Consider the following 20,599-nt stretch of genomic DNA (forward strand, 5'->3'; position numbering starts at 1 on the left):
TCCTTTGCCTTCTATCCTTTCCCCCATGCCTCCTGCTTCTGCTACCCTTTGTGCCTTTTCTTCCTCTTTCACATTATAGATTATTCATTTTAATCATTGGTATATTTAAGGTATACAATATAATGACATTCATCATAGGAAATTTGCACCTTTACATAATCCCTCTTGGTTCTTATTTTTCTGTCTTTCCCTACCCTCCCTTCAACCCCTCCATCCCTCCCTATTTACAAAGACTTTGTTTCCATTTTCTCATTTTCTCATATTAATTCCATTCCTTTCTTTCTTTTCCCCTACCACTCCCACTTCCCCTTCCCCTTTGCCTCTTTTCTTCCTATTTCACATTATCTATTATACCTTTTAGTCATTTGTATACTTTCAGTTTCTCACACTAGAGAAACTATTTACACATGTGTGTCCTATTTATTTCACTTAAGAGTATCGCCTCAATGTGCATCCATTTAGCTATAAATGTTGCTAATTTATCATTTTTATGGCTGAGTAGTGCTCCATTTTATTTTTTAAAAACCTCACATTTTCTTTATCTAGTCTCCAATTGATGGGAATTTGAGATGCTTACAAGTTTTAGCTATTACGAATTGTGCTGCTGTGAACATGGATGCACCTATATCACTGCGGTATGATTCTTTTAATTCTTTGGGGAAGATATCCAGCAGAAGAATAGCTGGGTCAAATGGGAATTCCAGCCCTAGTTCTTTGAAGTATCTCCATTCTGATTTCCATAGTTGTTGCACCAGTCTACACTCCCAACAGCAGTGAAACAGTGTTCCTCTTTCCCCACAGCCCCTCCAGCATTTGCTATTGGTTGATTTTGTGATAGAAGTCATTCTTTCTGGAGTGAGGTGGAATTTCAGCGTTGTTTTCATTTACATCTCTTGAATGACCAGTAATGTTGAACATTTTTTCATATGTTTCTTTGGTATTTCTACTTCTTTGTCTGAGAAATGTTTGTTTATTTCAGATGCTCATTTTCTGATTAGGTCTTTAAATGTGGGAGGTCTTATCTTTTTAAGTTCTTTATAGATTTGAGATAGTAGGCCTTTGTCGGGAGAACAGTAAATGAATATTTTTTTCCACATTGTGGATTGTCTCTTTATACTGCTGGTGGTTTCTCTTGCTGTGCAGAAGCTTTTTAATCAGAAGAGATCCCACTTGTTGATTGTTTGTGCTAGTTCATGGGCAACTGAGGTTTTGTTCATAAACTCTTTTCCTACCCCAATGTTTTCAAGAGTTCTAACCAACCTCTGTTCCAGCCAGTTCAGTGTTTCTATTTTAATATTAAGATCTTTAATACATTTTGATTTTAGTTTAGTGCATGGCAAGAGATACAGGTCTAGTATTAATCTCTGGAAAATCGATAACCAATTTTTTCAGCACCATTTATTAAAGAGGCTATTTTCCTCCAGTGAGGGTGATTGGCTCCTTTATCGAAGATGAGGTGGTTGAGTGTGTCTGCAGTTCCTTCCCCATCTTCTAATCCATTCCACTGGTCCTGAGGTCTGTTTCTTTCCCAGTACTATGCTGTTTTTATCACAGTAGCTTTGTGGTATAGTTAGAAGTTGGGGATTGTGATACCGCCAGCTATGTCTCTGTTACCTAAAATTGCTTTTGCTATTCTGGGTCTCTCCTTGTTCCAAATGAATTTTTGGATTGTTTTCTCAAGGTCCATGAAGTATGCTGCTGGGATTTCAATTGGGATTGCATTGAATCTATATAGCAGTTTTGGAAGTATGGCCATTTTAACTATGTTGATCCTTCCTACCCAGGAACAGGCAATGTCTTTCCATTTTCTGATATCCTCTTCAATCTCTCTTTTCAGAGTGCTATAGTTTTCAGAGAAGAAGTCTTTGATTTCTCCTGTTAGGTTGATTCTTAAGTATTTCAGTTTTTTGGAAGCTATTCCGAAAGGAATTGTTTACCCTATTTCTCTCTCAGTGAGTCTGTTTTTCTTGCAGAGGAAAACTATTGATTTTTTTTGTGTTGAGCTTGTATCTAGCTACTCTACTAAATTTGTTTATTAAATCTAGAAGACTTTTGTTGGAATTCTTGGGGTCTTCTATATAGAGTATCATATCATCTACAAATAATGAAAATTTGACTTATTCATTTTCTATCTTCATTACTTTTATTTCTTTCTCTTGTCTAGTTGGTGTGGCTAATGTTTCCAAACCTACATTGAACAGGAGTGGTGAGAGTGGACGTCCTTGTCTTGCTCCTAATTTTAGTGTGAAGGATTTCAGTTTCTGACCATTTAGTATGATACTAGCTGTTGGTTTTTCATAGATGACTTTTATCAGATTGAGGTAGAGACCATCTATTACAAATTTTTGTAAGGTTTTTATCATAAATGTATGTTGGAATTTGTCAAATGCTTTTTCTGCATCTATTGAGATGATCATATGATTTTTGTCCTTGGCTGTATTGATATAGTGCATTACATCGATTGATTCGTGTATGTTGCAACATGCCTGCATCCCTGGCATGAGTCCCACTTGGTCAGGGTGTATGATCTTCTTGATGATCTTCTGCATTCTATTTGCCAGTATCTTGTTAAGGATTTTTGCATCTATGTTCATTACTGAGATTGGCCTATACTTCTCTTTTTCTGTTGTCTTTCTCTGCTTTTGAGATCAAGGTGATGGTTGTTTCCATGAATGAATTTGGGAGCGTTGCTTGCCTTTCAATTTCCTTGAAGAGTTTAAACAATAGTGGCAGTAGTTCCTCTCTAAATGTCTTGTAGAATTCAGCAGTGAAGCCATCAGGACCTGGCCTTTTCTTAGTTTGTAAGTTTTTAATTACATTTTCAATTTCATTGGTTGACATTGGGTTGTGTAGAATTTTAGGTCTCCTTCGTTCACCTTTGGTAATTCATATGTATCTACGAATCTGTACATTTCTTCTGTGTTTTCCGTCTTATTGGCATATAGGTTCTTGAAGTACGTATTGATGATCCTCTGGATTTCTGCTGGGTCTGTTTTAATTTCACCCTTTACATTCCTAATTGCATGAATTTGGCAGTTTTCTTTCCTTTTTCTGAAAAGTTTGGCTAGGGTTTTTCAATTTTGTTTATTCTTTTGAAAAACCAACTCTTGGCTTCATTAATTATTTGTATCATTCTTGTAGTCTTCACTGAATTAATTTCTGCTCTGATCTTTATAATCTCCTTCCTTGTATGAGCTTTGGGTTTGTCCTACTCTTCTTTTTCTAGAAGCTTGAGGTTTAACATTAGGTTGCTTAATCGGGCTCACTCTGTTTTCCTAATATGTGTATCACTGCTATGAATTTCCCTCATAAGACTGCTTTCATTGTGTCCCATAGATTCTGTTATGTTGTCATTGTCAATGAATTGAAGGAACTGTCTTGAATTGAAGGAACTGTCTGATTTCTTATTTAATTTCCTCTGAGACCTATTGGTTATTCAGAAGTGTATTGTTCAATGTCCATGTGTTTATGAAATTCTTCCATTTTTTTTGCTACTGATCTCCAATTTCATCACAGTATGGTCTGATAATATACAGGGAATAACTTCAGTTCCTTTGCACTTACTTAAACTTGTTCTGTGAGTGAGTATGTGGTCAATTTTGGAGAACAACCAGTGTGTATTTGAAAAGAATGTGTAGCAAAAATGCTGCGAAATGGAAAAAAATGGAAATAAAGTCTTTGTAAATAGGGAAGGGTGGAGGGGGTGAAGGGAGGGCTAAGAATGGGGAAAAAATAAGAGTCAAGATCCATTATGTAAAGGTACAATTCCCATTGAGAAACGTAATTGTGTTGCATACCTAAAATATACCAATAAAAGAATTTAACAACAACAACAAAAAAGAATGTATATTCTGATTTTCTGGGGTGGAATACTCTGTAAACATCTGTTAAGTTAATTTTTTCAAGAGTTCGATTGAGTTCTAGTATTTCATTACTTCTCTTTTGTCTAGTTGATTTATCTATTTGTGAAGTGGGATATTCAGGTCCCCCACTACTATTGTATTAATGCTTACGTGATTTTTCATGCCTGTTAGTATTTGTTTTATATAGTTGGGCACACTAGTGTTTGGCGCATAGATATTTTTGATTGTCATCTCTTTCTCTTGGATTCTTCCCTTTACAAGGTTGTAGTGTCCTTTATTGTCTCTCTTAATCGGTATTGGTTTGAAATGCACCTGATCTGCCAAGAGGATAGCTACTCCTGCTATTTTTCAGGTTCCCGTTGCACGCAGTATTGTTTTCCACACTTAAACTTTCAGTCTGTGAGTTTCATTTTGAATTAAGTGTGTTTTTGATATGCAGCATATTGTTGGATTTTGCTTCTTTTATTTCTGTCCATAAAGATACATTTTAAGTTTATTTTTATTTTCATTTTCCCCAATTAATTTTATTGGTACACTTTAGGTATAAAATACAATTACATTTGTCATTGGGATCTTGTACCGTTACATGAGTATAATGGTTCTTATTTTTTTCCCCTTCCCCTGCCCTCCATTCACCTCCTCCACCCTTTCCTATTTGCAAAGACTTTGTTTCCATTTTTTTCTTTTCTCATATTTTTTTCTTTTCCCTTCTTTCTTTTCCCCTACCCCTCCCACTTCACCTGCTGCTTTAGAACTTTTCTTCCAATTACACAATATAAATTATACATTTTACAATTGCAATATCAAGATCTAGGAAACATTACCACAGATTTTACAAAATTTAAAAGGATATAGAAAGCATATTACAAAAATCTTTTTTGAAATAAATTTGACAACTTCTATGAAGCACCTTGGAAGACAAATTAATGAAACTGACCCTGGAGGAAATATAAAATTTGAATAGCACCAATTAAAGAAAGTATATTCCTAGCTTGAAAACCAACCTATTTGAAAACAACAGGTTCATATATATTTAACTGATAAATTATATAAAACGTTTAAAGCAGAAAAGGAAGGAACACTTCTCCCTCATTTTAGGAAATCAACATTGTTCTAATCCTAAAACTGGACAAAGATAATAGGAGAAAAAAGTATGAACATAGATAGAAACTTTTTAACAAAACAAACTATTAGAAGTCAGATCTGGAAGTATGTAGAAACTGGTTTTATTATAGGGATGACAGTGTTGATTCAGTGTTGGAAGATCTACCCCCAAAAGTCATCATTTTAACAGAGGAAAGTAAAAAGCCATATGATCCTGTCACTAGTTGGAGAAAAAGTATTGGAATAAATTCTACAACTGTTCATGGTAAAAGCTATCAGGAGACTAGAAGTAGAACAGAACCTTCTCAACAGATCAAAGACATATACTCCATGCTTCCAGCAAAAAACGCCTTATATGAATGGAGAAGATACAATGTTTTCTCCCTAAGGTGAGGAAAAAGGGCAGATATGCCTACTCTTCATCTGTCCATTAAACTTTGAAACATAGGCCCAAACCAAAATAGTCTGGCAATAAAATGACACAATTAGGATAAGATTGGCAAGGTAGAACCAAAATCTTTATATGTAGATGAAGTGATCTAAAGAGAAAATATTAAGAAATCTCTAGGAGCCCCTAGAACTTGTATTTGAATTTACCAGGATCAGAAAACACAAGTTATATATAAAAATTCAACTCTATATATACCTGCTATAAATGAAGGATTGGATGTTGAAATTTAAAAGTTCTGTAAGAGTACAAAGTACCTAGAAAAGTAAAAAGAAAAAGAAAAAAAAATTGTTGGAAGACTTTTAGTACCTAATTTTAAGACTTCCTCTAAAGCTACAGTAATCAAGGCAGTGTTGGTGTAAGGAAAGACATATAGATCATTGGAATAAAACAGAAGGTCAAGAAATAGAACCACACATATATGGTCCACTGAGTTTTGAAAGATTATTTAACATTAACATTTTGTACAATATAAACTCAATTCAAGACCAGAGGAAAAGATAATGTTTTCAGCAAATGGCACTAGAACACCTGGTATCTGTATATAAAAAATTAACCTCAACCCTTTATTTCCATACATAAAAATAACTTGAAAGGATCTATGAACCTAAATATGAAAGCCTAAAAGCATAAAACTTTAAGAAGAAATTATAAGAGAAAATGTTTATGATTTTAGGGTAGGGAAGAACTTCCTAGGATTCAAAATAAATGATGTATAAAAGAAAAAAATTGATAAATGAGATTCCATCAATATTTAGAACTTTAAATGACATCATTAAAATGAAAAGTAGTCCTTAAACAGACCATATTTACAACGCATATAACCTGTGACCAGAATATATGAAGAATGTTTACAGCTCACTAATGGACAACCCAATTAAAAAGTAGACACAAGAAGATGACAAATTGAAAGTACAGCACAAGGAAAGGTGTGCAGAACTAGAATCAGAAAAATTCTAATCAATACAATAACAAGATTGAATTATACACTCATTAGGGAGATGAAGTTAGAAGTTTTAAAAGCCTTGTCATGACTTTTTCTTTTTGTTGGATTCTCCCCCTTGCGTTTAATTTGTCATGCCCAATGGATTCATTCTGCTGGGCTTCTGGGGTTGTGATCCTCATTGTCTTTTCCTAGGATATTGTCTAAAAGTTTTTAAAGTGCTGCTTTGGTATTCATGAAGTTCTTAAGGTGCTCTTTGTCATGAAAGTATCTTATTTCTTCATCAATTTTGAAAGATAGTTTTGCAGGGTACATCAATCTGGGTTGGAGGCTGTTTTCCTTTAGGGCTTGAAATACATCACTCCAAGCTCTTCTTGCCGTGAGGGTTTGCACTGGGAAGTCTGCTGTGATTCTGATGGGCTTTCCTTTGTATGTGATTTGTTTCTTTTCTCTCACTGCTTGTAGAATTTTATTCTTCTGTTGGATTTCTGGAATCCTAACTATTATATGCCTATGTGTAGATTTTTTCAGATTAAGGCTAGCTGGAGTCCTATATGCCTCACTTATCTGTATGTCAAGTTCTTTTCCCCTCCTTGGGAAGTTTTCTGCAATCACTTCTGTGAACAGTTTTTTTTAATGTCATCTGCACTCTCTCCTGTTTCTTCATTAACTCCAATCAGTCTTATGTTTTTCTTCTTTGCATAATCTAGCAGCTGCTGGATTGATTTCTTGTAGTCCCTTATAATTTTAAAGCAATTTTCCATTTCCTGGTCACTAATTGCAATCTTATCTTCTGTATCTGAAATTCTGTCCTCACATTGGTTCATTCTGCTATGTAAGCTTTCAATGGAGTTTTTAATCTCCTGGAAATCTGTTTGTATCTGTTTTATGGATTCCATTTGTTTCCTATTTTCAGATTTCATCATGTTCCTCAGCTCCTCTCTAGATTTATTAATCATGTCTTGCACTATGGGCACAATCTCTGCTATTATCTGAGAAATTAATTCTGATTTCATTTCTTCCAGATCCTCTTTTGTTGCCAGTTCAGGGAGTCCAGGTGGTTGAGTATCAGTATTCTATCTCATTTTCCTTTGAGGTTGCTATAGGTGATCTGCAAGTTTGTTTTTGAGACTTGTTTACATTTCTTCTGATTTTGATGGGGGGGGCGCTTTTGCTGTTGGCACCTCTGCGGCTCACCTCTTCTGAGCTAGGAGTCGTGGAACAGCAGCCCAGAAGCCCATACCTCTGGGGTGGGTGTAGTGGAACAGCAGCCTGGAAACCCCTTCCTCTGGGCTGGAAGTGGTGGAACGGTGGCCCAGAAGCCCCTACCTCTAGTCTGGGAGCAGTGGAACTGGATGCCCAGAAGCCCCTTCCTCTGGGCTGGGACCAGTGAATCGGGAGCCCATACTAAATATTTAAAATGAACTTACAAAAAGGAATATACTTAACATGTCATTATTTAAAGTTTGATTACTAAACCATCTTTATTTTTGCTTGCTTATTCTTTTCAAATTATAGAGCTAAATAATTGCCTTCTAATATTATTTCTAGTTTTCTTTGTATCAGCTATATTTTTTGCTTTCCAAAATTTGTTGTTTTGGTATTTGTTATACTTCTACAGTCATAGTATTATTTATTATTATCAATCATATTATCATATTATTATTTCTTTCCCATGACAGAATTGGCAGGGTGTCATCTTGAATAGCTAAGAATCAAAGATATCTGAAATTAGTAGCAATTTAATTTTAACTTCTTTATCATGTTTAACATTTTGGGACTTGAATTTTATCTTGCTTGATAGTAATGTATGTACTGCAAACTAAACATCAGTCCCACTAAATATTAGCATATAACTAAATCAGTGATTAGGATAAGTAAAAAGTAAAGATGGTACAATTCTTCCAACATTAAATTGAATTTTGCTTTCTAACCCAATCTAAAGCTATTTTTTCTTTAGATATTATAGTTAATCACTTACTTTACTAAAATGTCAGATGTTTGCCATGAGTTCTTCAGTTTAAGATGAAGATACAGATTTCAATTAGGTTTGGTATTAAACATGATTGTAAGTCAAATTAAACTGTATTATGTTCAAAGTCCAAGACTCAATTTTTTCTTCTGTAAAATGGTGTCAAAATGTTACTTCTCTCACAATGATATTTTGAGGTGAAAATGAAGTGCTATATAAATAAAATAAAATATAAATATATAAATATAAATATAAATAAAGTGCTAAATTAGCTGGCACAGGTGGAGTAAGTACTGACCATCAGCTGTTGGAAGAGTCTGAGATGCAGGACTTTGTCTGGTCCTAGGACAGCAGCAATGTGTCCCAGAGCTGCAATGTGTCCAAGAGAAGGAGGACCATGAGGAAGACACCCAGGCCACAACATCCAACTTGTGGCTGCTTTGCTGCTCCTATGGAGGCTACCACCTGCCTAAGTCACAGCCTGGGAGTAGCCCAAGATGGGGGACCTGGATGCCAGCCTGGAAGATCTGCTTACCAAAGTGGATGAGTCCATGGACATGCTAGACATGAGTCACTCAAGGCCTTCATGATGATGATCAGCAGAAGTGTGGCCAGGATGGAAAAGGAAGTCACCAAGGTCAATGTAGATCTGAGGACCTTCCCTAGAGGGTTCACAAACCTGAACATCATCAGTGTGGCTTCCTTGTTGAAAAAGTCATCCTCTTGGAGGGGTTTGAGTAAGAGTTAGAATTAGGGTTGGGGAAACAAAGTGAAGGACTTTATCTGTATACAATGTGGCAGAACTGTTATTTTCATTCATTTTACTGCTCAACTAAAATTGTTATCCATTGAAGATTTACGAGAGAAGATTAAAATTATAATGAATATTTAAATGTTAAACATTATTACAGTAAAAGACACATTACCATTAACCTGCTTCAAAATACTCCCCTTCACTTCAAAGAACACCCTTATCCCACTGTCCTTGCCACTTTATGAACAGTTCTGAAAGTCTTTTTTCTTGAATACTTTTAGAATGCTGTTATGGCAGCATTGATGTCCTGAATCAATTCAAAATATTTTCTTTCATGATCATTTTGACTTTGGGAAAAAAACAGAAGTCACATGGTGCTAAATCTGGTGAACAAGGTGGATGAGGACACACTAGTGTTTATTGACCTATATTTCCATTGGATGGCACTAGGAAGCAACATTCTCTATGTGCTCACCTCATAAAGACACTCATGAAGGAGGACTTTCAGAATTGCTTCAGAAAGTGTCAATAATAGTGAGGTAAGGCTGCTGAAATGAGGGGAGTACTTTGAAGGGAATTAATGGCAATGCATCTTTTACTGTAATAAATTGTTTTAATTTAAAGATTCACCATATATTTTGATCATACCTCATATACTTATTTAATCATAAGAAAAATGAAACAATAAATTCTTATTATTCAAAAAATTAATATAATTTATACACAATATAAAGAAGTAACATATTCAATTATTCTTGATCATAATCCATACCTTGACCTGCTCAAGTATTGATTAAGTGTCTGTATGTGTATAATATAGTTTGGTAAGAACCTACATAAAATTACAAATCAGATTTAACATCCACGTCTCATTACATTTTATGACCTAAAATACAACAATAAAGGGCTCAAAATTAGTATTTTGACAATAAGCTAGTATTCGTAATATAGAAAAGATGTAGTGCATATATATATATATATATACATATATATATATTTCTTTATTCATGACATGTATATAGAGAAATCCTCAAAAATGTAAAACATAAGGAAACTTTAAATGTTGGTTGTGCAATGTGAATTTCTTCCAAATAGAACAGCATAGAGAAGAAAGAAAAGTATCTTTCTTCAGGTAAAGAAAACATGAGAGGGCCAGGGATGTATCTCAGTGGCTCCACACCTGTCTGGAAAGCACAAGATCCTGAGTTTGATTCCCAGTATTTTAAAAAAAAGAAGAAAAGCAAAGAAAACATAAGAAATACTTTTTGGTCAGATGATAATCCTAAATATCACAATGATGTATCACAATGATATCATGGACCCTTGATATGAAGAAATAATTAGGCCCTTTACCTTCATGGTCTTCCCCAAAAACCTATAACCTAAATTTAACTATAAGTGTCAGTAAACCACAAACCAGACATGTTCTGTAAGGAACCAGATCAGCTGTCATCTAAACTCTGTCGAGGTTACCAAAAACAAGGAAAGTCTGAGAAACTCATAGTATAAAAATGCTCCGGCAAACATGACTGAACATAATGTGGTATACTCGATTAACTCTTTGAATAAATAAATGACATGGGTAAAATACAAAGGAATCTAAATAATATATGCAGCATAATAACAACATATCATTATTGGTTTATTAATTGTGACAAACCTTTTCTACTAATATAAGATCTACATAATGTCATAATGGAGTTAGGCATATAAGAGAACTTTTTTCCTTATGTTTCTGTAATTTTACAGCTATAAAATTAGATTCTAAAATTAAAACTTTACTAAACTTTTCAAATGAAAGGAAAAAACATCTGGAGAAGATCATGGCTCCTTTAAAGCCAGAGAAGCTTCAAAGTCTCATGAAACAGTGATTTACATGAATACTTGGATTTTTCTGGTACTCCACATTTAATCATGTATTCTAAGGTCATTTGTGAATAGTGTGTGATCCAGGAAAGGTTCAAAACTTCTAGGGATATGTTATTAGAAACCACATAATCTCTTTCTTTATGAAAGTAAAATCTAGTAGGGTAAGGACGGAAAGATAGGAATTCATCTACTCCATATTTGAGGGGCAGGGAAGACTCTCAGTGTAAAGGAAGTCTATGCTGATATGTGTAATTGAGCAGATGTTAATCAAGGCAAATGACAGAGGTAGCTGTGACTGAAAACAATGGCAGCATTGCTCCAGGCTTAGAGCAGGATATTTACACTTTTTATTTACTCACCCCTTTTGGTTGTAGTTTACTCTTGCAGTACCTCAAATTTGCTCATTTCCTCAAGGTTCCAGTAAAAATTATCTTCCTTTCTGATCTTTCTCTTCTTCCCTCTTCTTTCCAACTCTCTCTAATCTTTCTGTTCCTCCTCTTTCTTACCTTCTCCTTCTCTTTGTCTCCTTTTACTCCCGCATTCTCTTCTTCATGTTCTTTTTCCTCCTCCTCCTTCTCCTGTTTCACCCTCTGCTGTCCACTCCACCTTCTGTTCCTCAGTGTTCTTTTCTCCTAGGACCCACGTTAAGGAGGGCCCAGAGGAATATTGTTATTATTTCATCAATGCCTTCAACTGAATTAGAATTAAACAGTGTCGTTTCCCTTGTTACCAACCTCACATTGTTTCTCTTGAGTCTAAGACCATTATTACATTTAGAGAATGCAAGAACAATAATATGAATAAAAGCATAACTGTGACATTTAAAATAAGACTGAAAAGGCAAATAAACATGGTTTTAAAAAGATTTGATTTTAATTGAGCTATCAGTTCTACCCATCACCCCATTAAGTGTTGGAATAATGAGCTTTCACTGGTGCCTTTTTGGAATTGCAGTTATCCTTCTTATGCCTAAAATACTCCCTTGCTGCAAATTTAAAAATTTTGGAAAGTATTTTCACTCATTCTGTTCTCCAAGTTTCTATTGATCATGCTGGCAGTCATATTATTGTCAAAAACTAATTATTTAACCATAGCAAAATAACAACTTATTACTTCCTTATATTAAATAATCTGATACCCTGATGATTATTGATATTCAATATGGCTTCCCAGTTTCTTAATTTACAGCACTGTCTAGTTAAATCTTTGTGAGACTCTGGTTCTTTAGCTAGCATTTGCTATGCTGTAAGTACAATGAAGAGTGGATCTCCAAATGTGTTGTTTACACCACTGCATGATTTGGCCACTCACCAAGGAGGCCAGAGAGGTGAAAATGGCAATTATTAGTTCTGAAAACTCTTTGCTTCTCTGAAAAAAGATACTTTTCATGTTTATTACACTGTTTCACCTTCTGGATAAGTTAATATTCAAGCTGTGTAAGCCTAAATAGCTCAGCACAGCTGGTATGGTGTCTTGTTATCTCTTACTTTTCCTTTTGTCTGTGCAATTCTAGTAACTGGGAGCTTAAACATTATGTTAAATGAAAAAAATTATTCAAAGAATTCACATATTTGGCACACAGTTATTAAGAAGCTTAAATCAATTTTCTTGAACTGTCACTCATGATGTATATCTCAATGAAGTGCTGGGTTTAGTCAGATTTATTGCTTATTGTTTGCTTCTGCAATTATGAAATATAAACGTTATTGTGTATTATGGAGTGTCTCATTTTGCAAGTTTGAATGACTCTGGTAAGTTAAAGTGTTTTACTATTTATTCATGGAAACGATCCTTTTTTTCCTTGAATAAATGGACACTTTTTTAAAAACTGTACTTTATTTGGTGTGAAAAGGAGCAATAAGCTAAAACAAACTTCACCTCTTTTACCTTGATCCCTCAGCCTCATAAATATGCTTTCTCATACCTGATTCAACTAAGCACATCTGCACAGTTTCAGATTCAAAGAAAAATACCAGAATGTGTTTTGCTTGTATCTGTATTGTACAAAGACTTATCTATCATAATAAATTCTATTTTAACCTAGTGAATTTTAGTGATACAAAAATTAAATATTTATTTCTCTGCATAATGTTGCCTACCAAAAAGTTGAACACATTGGCAAAAATGGAAATATTTTGTGTCGCATATGTCTTGTTCAAGGTTAATACTGTATATTTCTATTCATTGTTTCTAAAATAAAAATATCTATTAAGAAATACTCCAGAGACTAAATGCTCATTTTGTATAGTAGAAAACTGAAAATGTTTCTTCTTAAATAGTATACAGAAACTAGGACATAGTTATTTTTTGTTTTCTACAGCACCAATATATCTTTAAGTAATTGTCATTTAGGTTTAATTTAAAATTTTGATGAAACTCTAATACTTTATCCTCACTGTATCATTTCCTCACTATATCATCATCACAATGAAAATGACCCTGTCTATTTGGATATTAATTCTAGCAGTTAAAATATATTAATCTATAACTACATTTTCTCTGGTCATGCATTTAAGTGAAAATTTAGATAAGCACAGTCTTATGATTTAACTTTCTCCTTAGATTTTTCACCATATAAACAAAGCCAACATACCTTACCAGATAAAACTCCAGCTTATTCAAACTAACTACCCTTTTAATAATCTTCTTTGTAACTTCTAAATTATGGAGTCAGTTTGCAGAGTTTTAAAGCTGTCTTAGAACTACCACTTTTTTTTGGAAAATGAACTTAAATATATAAATTCAACTTTTATTAGCAAAGATTTTCTAAATTTTTATCTACATACTTCAGTCGTTTTCCTGACCCATACTAATGTTCCACATTTTAAACACAAATATCCAACTTACTGGCCAAACCACAAATAGTAAGTCCATAATTGAGATACTCAGTCCTTTGTTTCTGGCTGTCTCCTTACACTGTTCTCTCTTTTTAGCCTCTATTTTTCTCTATGAAGACACAATTAAAAGTGGATTTTTTTAAGCAAGCATTTAGCAGTATATTTCATACACTATACTTATGCAACATAGAAGGAACAATTCAGATCTTCTTGTGCAGGTGCTGTAATTTGATTTCTCTCTTTCTGCAATCAGAAAATAACACTATTAGGCAAACAGGTATCAATCCAAATCATGATTCCCATCCTCAGCTTGTTGCTGAGTCACTTCTCTCATTCTATCTTTTTTTTCTGTTTTAAATTCTTTTACTGGTACATTGTAGGTATACAACACGATTACATTTCTCATTGGGAATTGTACCTTTACATAATGCATCTTGGTTCTTATTTTTTCCCCATTCCTAGCCCTCCCTTCACCCCCTCCACCCTTCCCTATTTACAAAGACTTTATTTCCATTTTCTCCATTTCTCATCATTTTTTCCTTTCCCTTCTTTCCTTTCCCCTGCCCCTCCCACTACCCCTACCCATTTGGACCTTTTCTTCCTATTTTACATTATCGATTATTCATTCTAATCATTGGTACATTTTAGGTATACAATAAAATGACATTCATCCTTGGAAATTTGCACCTTTACATAGTCTCTCTTGGTTCTTATTTTTCACCTTGCCCAGCCCTCCCTTCAACCCCTCCAGTCCTCCCTATTTACAAAGATTTTGTTCCTATTTATCCATTTTCTCATATTAATCCCATTCCCTTCTATCCTTGCCCTAGCCCTCCCACTTCCTTCCCCTTTGCCAGTTTTCTTCCTATTTCACATTACCTATTATACATTTAGTCCTTATTTACACTTTTAGTTTCTCACACCAGAGAAACTATTCAGTATTTACATATGTATGTCCTATTTATTTCACTTAAGAGTATTGCCTCAATGTGCATCCACTTAGTTATAAATGTCTCTAATTTCTCATTTTTATGGCTAAGTAGTACTCCATTTTATAAAAAAAAACACATTTTCTTTATCCAGTCTCCAGTTGATGGGCATTTGGGACGTTTCCAAGTTTTAGCTATTACAAACTGCACTGGTATGAACACGGGTGCACATATATCACTGTGGTATGATTCTTTTAATTCTTTGGGGAAGATATCCAGCAGTGGAATAGCGGGGTCAAATGGGACTTCCAGTCCTAGTTCTTTGAGGTATCTCCATACTGATTTCCACAGTGGTTACACCAGTCTACACTCCCACCAGCAGTGGAGCAGGGTTCCTCTTTCCCCACAGCCCCACCAGCATTTGTTACTGGTTGATTTCATGATAGCACCCATTCTTTCTGGAGTGAAGTGGAATCTCAGTGTTGTTTTCATTTGCATCTCTTGAATGACCAGCGACGTTGAACATTCTTTCATGTATTTATTTGCTATATTTACTTCTTTGAGAAATGTCTGTTCATTTCAGATGCCCATTTTTGGATTGGGTCTTTAAATTTGGGAGGCCTGATCTTTTTAAGTTCTTTATAGATTTGAGATAGTAGACATTTGTCTGAGGAAGAGCAGGTGAAGATTTTCTCCCACATTGTGGGTTGTCTCTTCACACTGCTGGTGGTTTCTCTTGCTGTGCAGAAGCTTTTTAATAAGAAGAGATCCCACTTGTTGATTGTTTGTGCTAGTTCACGGGCAACTGAGGTTTTGTTCATAAAATCTTTTCCTGCACCGATGTCTTCAAGGGTTCTACCTAACCTCTGTTCCAACTGGTTCAGAGTTTCTATTTTAATATTTAGATCTTTAATCCATTTTGATTTTAGTTTAGTGCATGCTGAGAGATATAGGTCTAGTTTTAATCTTTGGCAAGTTGAAGCCCAATTTTTCCACCACCATTTATTAAAGAGGCTCTTTACTCCAGTGAGGGTGTTTGGCTCCTTTATTGAAGATGAGATGGCTGAGTGCGTCTGGTGCTGTTTCTGTATCTTCTAATCTGTTCCACTGGTCCTCAAGTCTGTTTCTTTGCCAGTACCATGCTGTTTTTATGACAGTAGCTTTGTAGTATAGTTGCAGGTTGGGGATTGTGATACCCCCTGTCGTGTCTCTGTTACCTAGAATTGCTTTTGCTATTCTGGGTCTCTTCTTGCTCCAAATGAATTTTTTGATTTTTTTATTGAGGTCTATGAATTATGCTGCTGGGATCTCAATTGGAATTGCATTAAATCTATATTAGCAGTTTTGGAGGTATGGCCATTTTCACTATATTAATCCTTCCTACCCAGGAGCAGGAGATGTCTGTCCATTTTCTGATATCATCTTCAATCTCTCTTTTCAGAGAGTCATAGTTTTCAGAGAAGAGGTCTTTGATTTCTTTCGTTAGGATGATTCCTAGGTATTTCAGTTTTTTGGATGCTATTGTGAAAGGAATTATTTGTCCTATTTCTCTCTCAGTGAGTCTGTCATTTGTGTAGAGGAAAGCTATTGATTTTTGTGTGTTAACCTTGTAACGAGCTACTTGACTGACTTTGGTTATTAAGTCTAGAAGACTTTTGGTGGAGTTCTTGGGGTCTTCTATATACAGTATCATGTCATCTGCAAATGAGAATTTGCCTTCTTCATTTCCTATCTTTATTCCTTTCATTTCTTTCTCTTGTCTAATTGCCATGGCTAATGTTTCCAGAACTATATTGAACAAGAGTGGTGATAGTGGACATCCTTGTCTTGTTCCTGATTTTAGTGTGAAGGATTTCAGTTTTTGACCATTTAGTATGATATTGGCTGTTAGTTTTTCATAGATGGCTTCTATCAGTTTGAGGTAGAGACCATCTATTCCAATTTTTTGTAGGGTTTTTATCATAAATGCATGTTGGATTTTGTCAAATGCTTTTTGTGCATCTTTGGAGATAATCATATGGTTTTTGTCCTGGCTCTATTGATATAGTGTATTACACTGATTGATTTTCATATATTGAACCATCCCTGCATCCCTGGGATGAATCCCACTTGATCAGGGTGTATGATCTTCTTGATGATCTTCTGCATTCTGTTTGCCATTATCTTATTAAGCATTTTTGCATCTATGTTCATTAGTGAGATTGGTCTATAGTTCTCTTTTTCAGTTAGGTGTTTCTCTGCTTTGGGGATCAAGGTGATGCTTGCTTCCAGGAATGAATTTGGGAGTATTGCTTCCCTTTCAATTTCCTTGAAGAGTTTAAACAGTAGTGGCAGCAGTTCCTCTCTAAATGTCTTGTAGAATTCAGCAGTGAAGCCATCAGGGCCCAGGGTTTTCTTAGTTGATAAGTTTTTAATCACATTTTCAATTTCATTGGTTGATATTGGGTTGTTCAGAATTTTTAGGTCTTCTTCGTTCAACTTTGGTAATTCATATGTATCTAGGAATCTGTCCATTTCTTCTGTGTTTTCCATCTTATTGGTGTATAGGTTCTGGAAGTAGGTATTGATGATCATCTGGATTTCTGCTGGGTCTGTTGTAATTTCACCATTTTCATTCCTAATTGCATGGATTTGGGCCTTTTCTTTCCTTTTTCTGATAAGGTTGGCTAAAGGTTTGTCAATTTTGTTGATTCTTTTGAAGAACCAACTCTTGGCTTCATTGATTTTTTTGTATCATTCTCTTAGTCTCCATTGCATTGATTTCTCCTCTGATCTTTATAATTTCCTCCCTTGTATGAGTTTTGGGGTTGTCCTGCTCTTCTTTTTCTAGAAGCTTGAGGTGCAGCATCAGATTGTTTAATTGGGCTCATTCTGTTTTCCTAATATGCGTATTCACTGCTATGAATTTCCCTCATAAGACTGTTTTCATTGTGTCCCATAGATTCCTATATGTTGTATTGTCATTGTCATTTAATTGAAGGAACTGTGTGATTTCTTCTTTAATTTCCTCTGTGACCCATTGGTTATTCAGAAGTGTGTTGTTCAATTTCCACATGTTTATGAAATTTTTTGAGTTTCTTTTGCTATGGATCTCCAATTTCATCGCATTATGGTCTGATAATATACAGGGGATAACTTCAATTCCTTTGCACTTACTTAAACATGTTCTATGTGTGAGTATGTGATCTATTTTGGAGAATGACCCATGTGCAGCTGAGAGGAATGTGTATTCTGATTTTGTGGGGTAGAAGACTCTGTAAACATCTCTTAAGTTCATTTGTTCAAGAGTTTGATTGAGTTCTATTATTTCATTACTTATTTTTTGTCTAGTTGATCTATCTATTTGTGACAGTGGGGTGTTGAGGTCGCCCACTGCAATTGTATTAGTGCATATATGACTTTTCATGTCCATTAGTATTTGTTTTATATAGTTGGGCACACTAGTGTTTGGTGCATAGATATTTATGATTGTCATCTCTGCCTGTTGGATTGTTCCCTTTACAAGGATGTAGTGTCCTTCTTCATCTCTCTTAATCAGTGTTGGTTTGAAATCTACTTGATCTGCAAAGAGGATAGCTACTCCTGCTTTGTTTCGTGTTCCCGTCACATGGAGTATTGTTTTCCATCCTTTATCTTTCAGTCTATGAGTTTCCTTTTGAATTAAGTGTGTTTCTTGTATGCAGCATATTGTTGGATTTTGCTTCTTGACCCATTCTGCCAGTCTATTTCTTTTGATTGGTGAATTGAGACCATTAACATTGATGGTTATAACTGAAATGTATTGACTTGTCATTGCCATGACTTTTTCTGTTTGTTGGGTTCTCCCCCTTTGCATTTAATTTCTTGTCCTGCCAGATGAGTTCATTCTGCTTTGCTTCCTGGGGTTGTGATCCTCAATGTCTGTTCCTAGGCTATTGTGTAAAATTCTTTGGAGTGCTGGTTTGGTATTCACGAAATTCCTAAGGTGCTCTTTGTCATGAAAGTATCTTATTTCTCCATCCATTTTGAAAGACAATTTTGCAAGGTACATCAATCTGGGTTGGAGGCTGTTTTCTTTTAGGGCTTGGAATATGTCACTCCCGGCTCTTCTTGCTTTGATGGTTTGTATTGAGAAGTCTGCTGTGATTCTGATGGGCTTTCCTTTGTATGTGATTTGTTTCTTTTCTCTGACTGCTTGGAGAACTTTGTTCTTCTGTTGAGTTTCTGGAATCTTAACAATTATATGCCTATGTGTAGATTTTTTTTGATCAAGGCTATTTGGAGTCCTATAAGCCTCATTTACATGTATGTCAAGCTCTTTTCCCCTTCTTGGGAAGTTTTCTGCCATTATTTCTGTGAAGAGATTTTTTATGTCATCTGCACTCTCTCCTGTTTCTTCATTGAGCTCAATCAGTCTTATGTTATTCTTTTTTGCATCATCTAGCAGCTGCTGGATTGATTTCTCATGTTCCCTTATAATTTTGAAGCAATTTTTCTTTTCCTGGTCACTAATTTCAATCTTATCTTCTATATCTGAAATTCTGTCTTCACATTGACTCATTCTGCTGTGTAGACTTTCAATGAAGTTTTTCATGTCCTGGAAATCTATTTGCATCTGTTTTATGGATTCCATTTGTTTCTTATGTTGGGATTCCATCATGTTCCTCAGCTCCTCTCTAGATTTATTAATCATGTCTTGCACTAGGGGCACAATTTCTCCTGTTATCTGAGAAATTATTTCTGATTTCATTTTTTCCAGATCCCCTTTTGTTGCCAGTTCAGTGGGTCCAGGTTGTTGAGTATCAGAGTGTTCCATCTCATTTCCCTTTGGGGTTGCTGTAGGTGATCTGGAAGTCTGGTTTTGAGACTTATTTATGTGTTTTCTCATTTCTACTGGGGCGGCGGGCTGTTAGCGGCTGCACAGATTACCTCTTCTGAACTGGGTGAGGTGGGATAGGGGCCGGAGCAGCGGTAGGTATGGTGACCCAAAAGCCCTTTCCTGTGGGCTTGGAGCAGCTGGAGGGATGGTGGCTGGGAAACCACTTCCTCTGGACCAGGAGCAGTAAGATGGTGGCTCAGAAGCCCCTCCCTCTGGGCCAGGAGCAGTGGGACAGAAGGTGGCCCAAAAGCCCTTTCCTCTGGGCTGGGAGCAGCGGGAGGGATGGTGACCGGGAAGCCCCTTCCTCTGGACCAGGAGCAGTGGCACAACAGCTCAGAAGCCCCTACCTCTGGGCTGGGAACAGTGGGACTCACTACCTTGGTCTGGTTGTCTGGTGTCCTCTGTGTCTTTGTAGTGTGGAATCAGGTGGCTGCCTGTCTGCAGTGGGGTGATTCAGTGTCTTCTGCGTGATTCAGGACCTCCTTAGGGCATGCACAGACCTGCCTGTCTGCAGTGGGCTGATTCGGCATGTGTTCCATGCAACTGGGGACCTCGGTAGGGTGTGGGCAGACCTGCCTGCCTGCAGCTGGGTGATTTGGCATCTTCCGTGGGACTCAGGACCTTGGTAGGGAGTGCACAGATCTGCTCGTCTGCAGCAGGCTGATTCGGCATGTTCTGTGTGACTCAGGACCTACGTAGGGAATCCTCTCATTCTATCTTCAACTAATGTTCCAAAATGTTACCATAATATGGAAGATTTGAGATGTAAGTATTAACAAATACTGGGGGGTGAGGTAAATTTTAAAAAATTCTTTTGTTATAAAGAAAACAATAACTTTTAATTTCATGTTGCCCTCATCAAATTTAATTTTCTGCATAAAGAATATTAGATAATTCATGTAATTTTTTTAAATTCTGAACTACTACATAAACATAAACAGATCTTTTTCTTCAATAATGTATACCATATCTTTATGTATATAAAATTAGTTTTCCACCTCTGCCTCCTATTTTCCTTGGCA

Source organism: Heterocephalus glaber, unplaced genomic scaffold, assembly GCF_053883595.1.
Source record: "Heterocephalus glaber isolate CG9 unplaced genomic scaffold, H.glaber_assembly_v1.0 deba00001553, whole genome shotgun sequence".
Lineage (NCBI taxonomy): Eukaryota > Metazoa > Chordata > Mammalia > Rodentia > Bathyergidae > Heterocephalus > Heterocephalus glaber.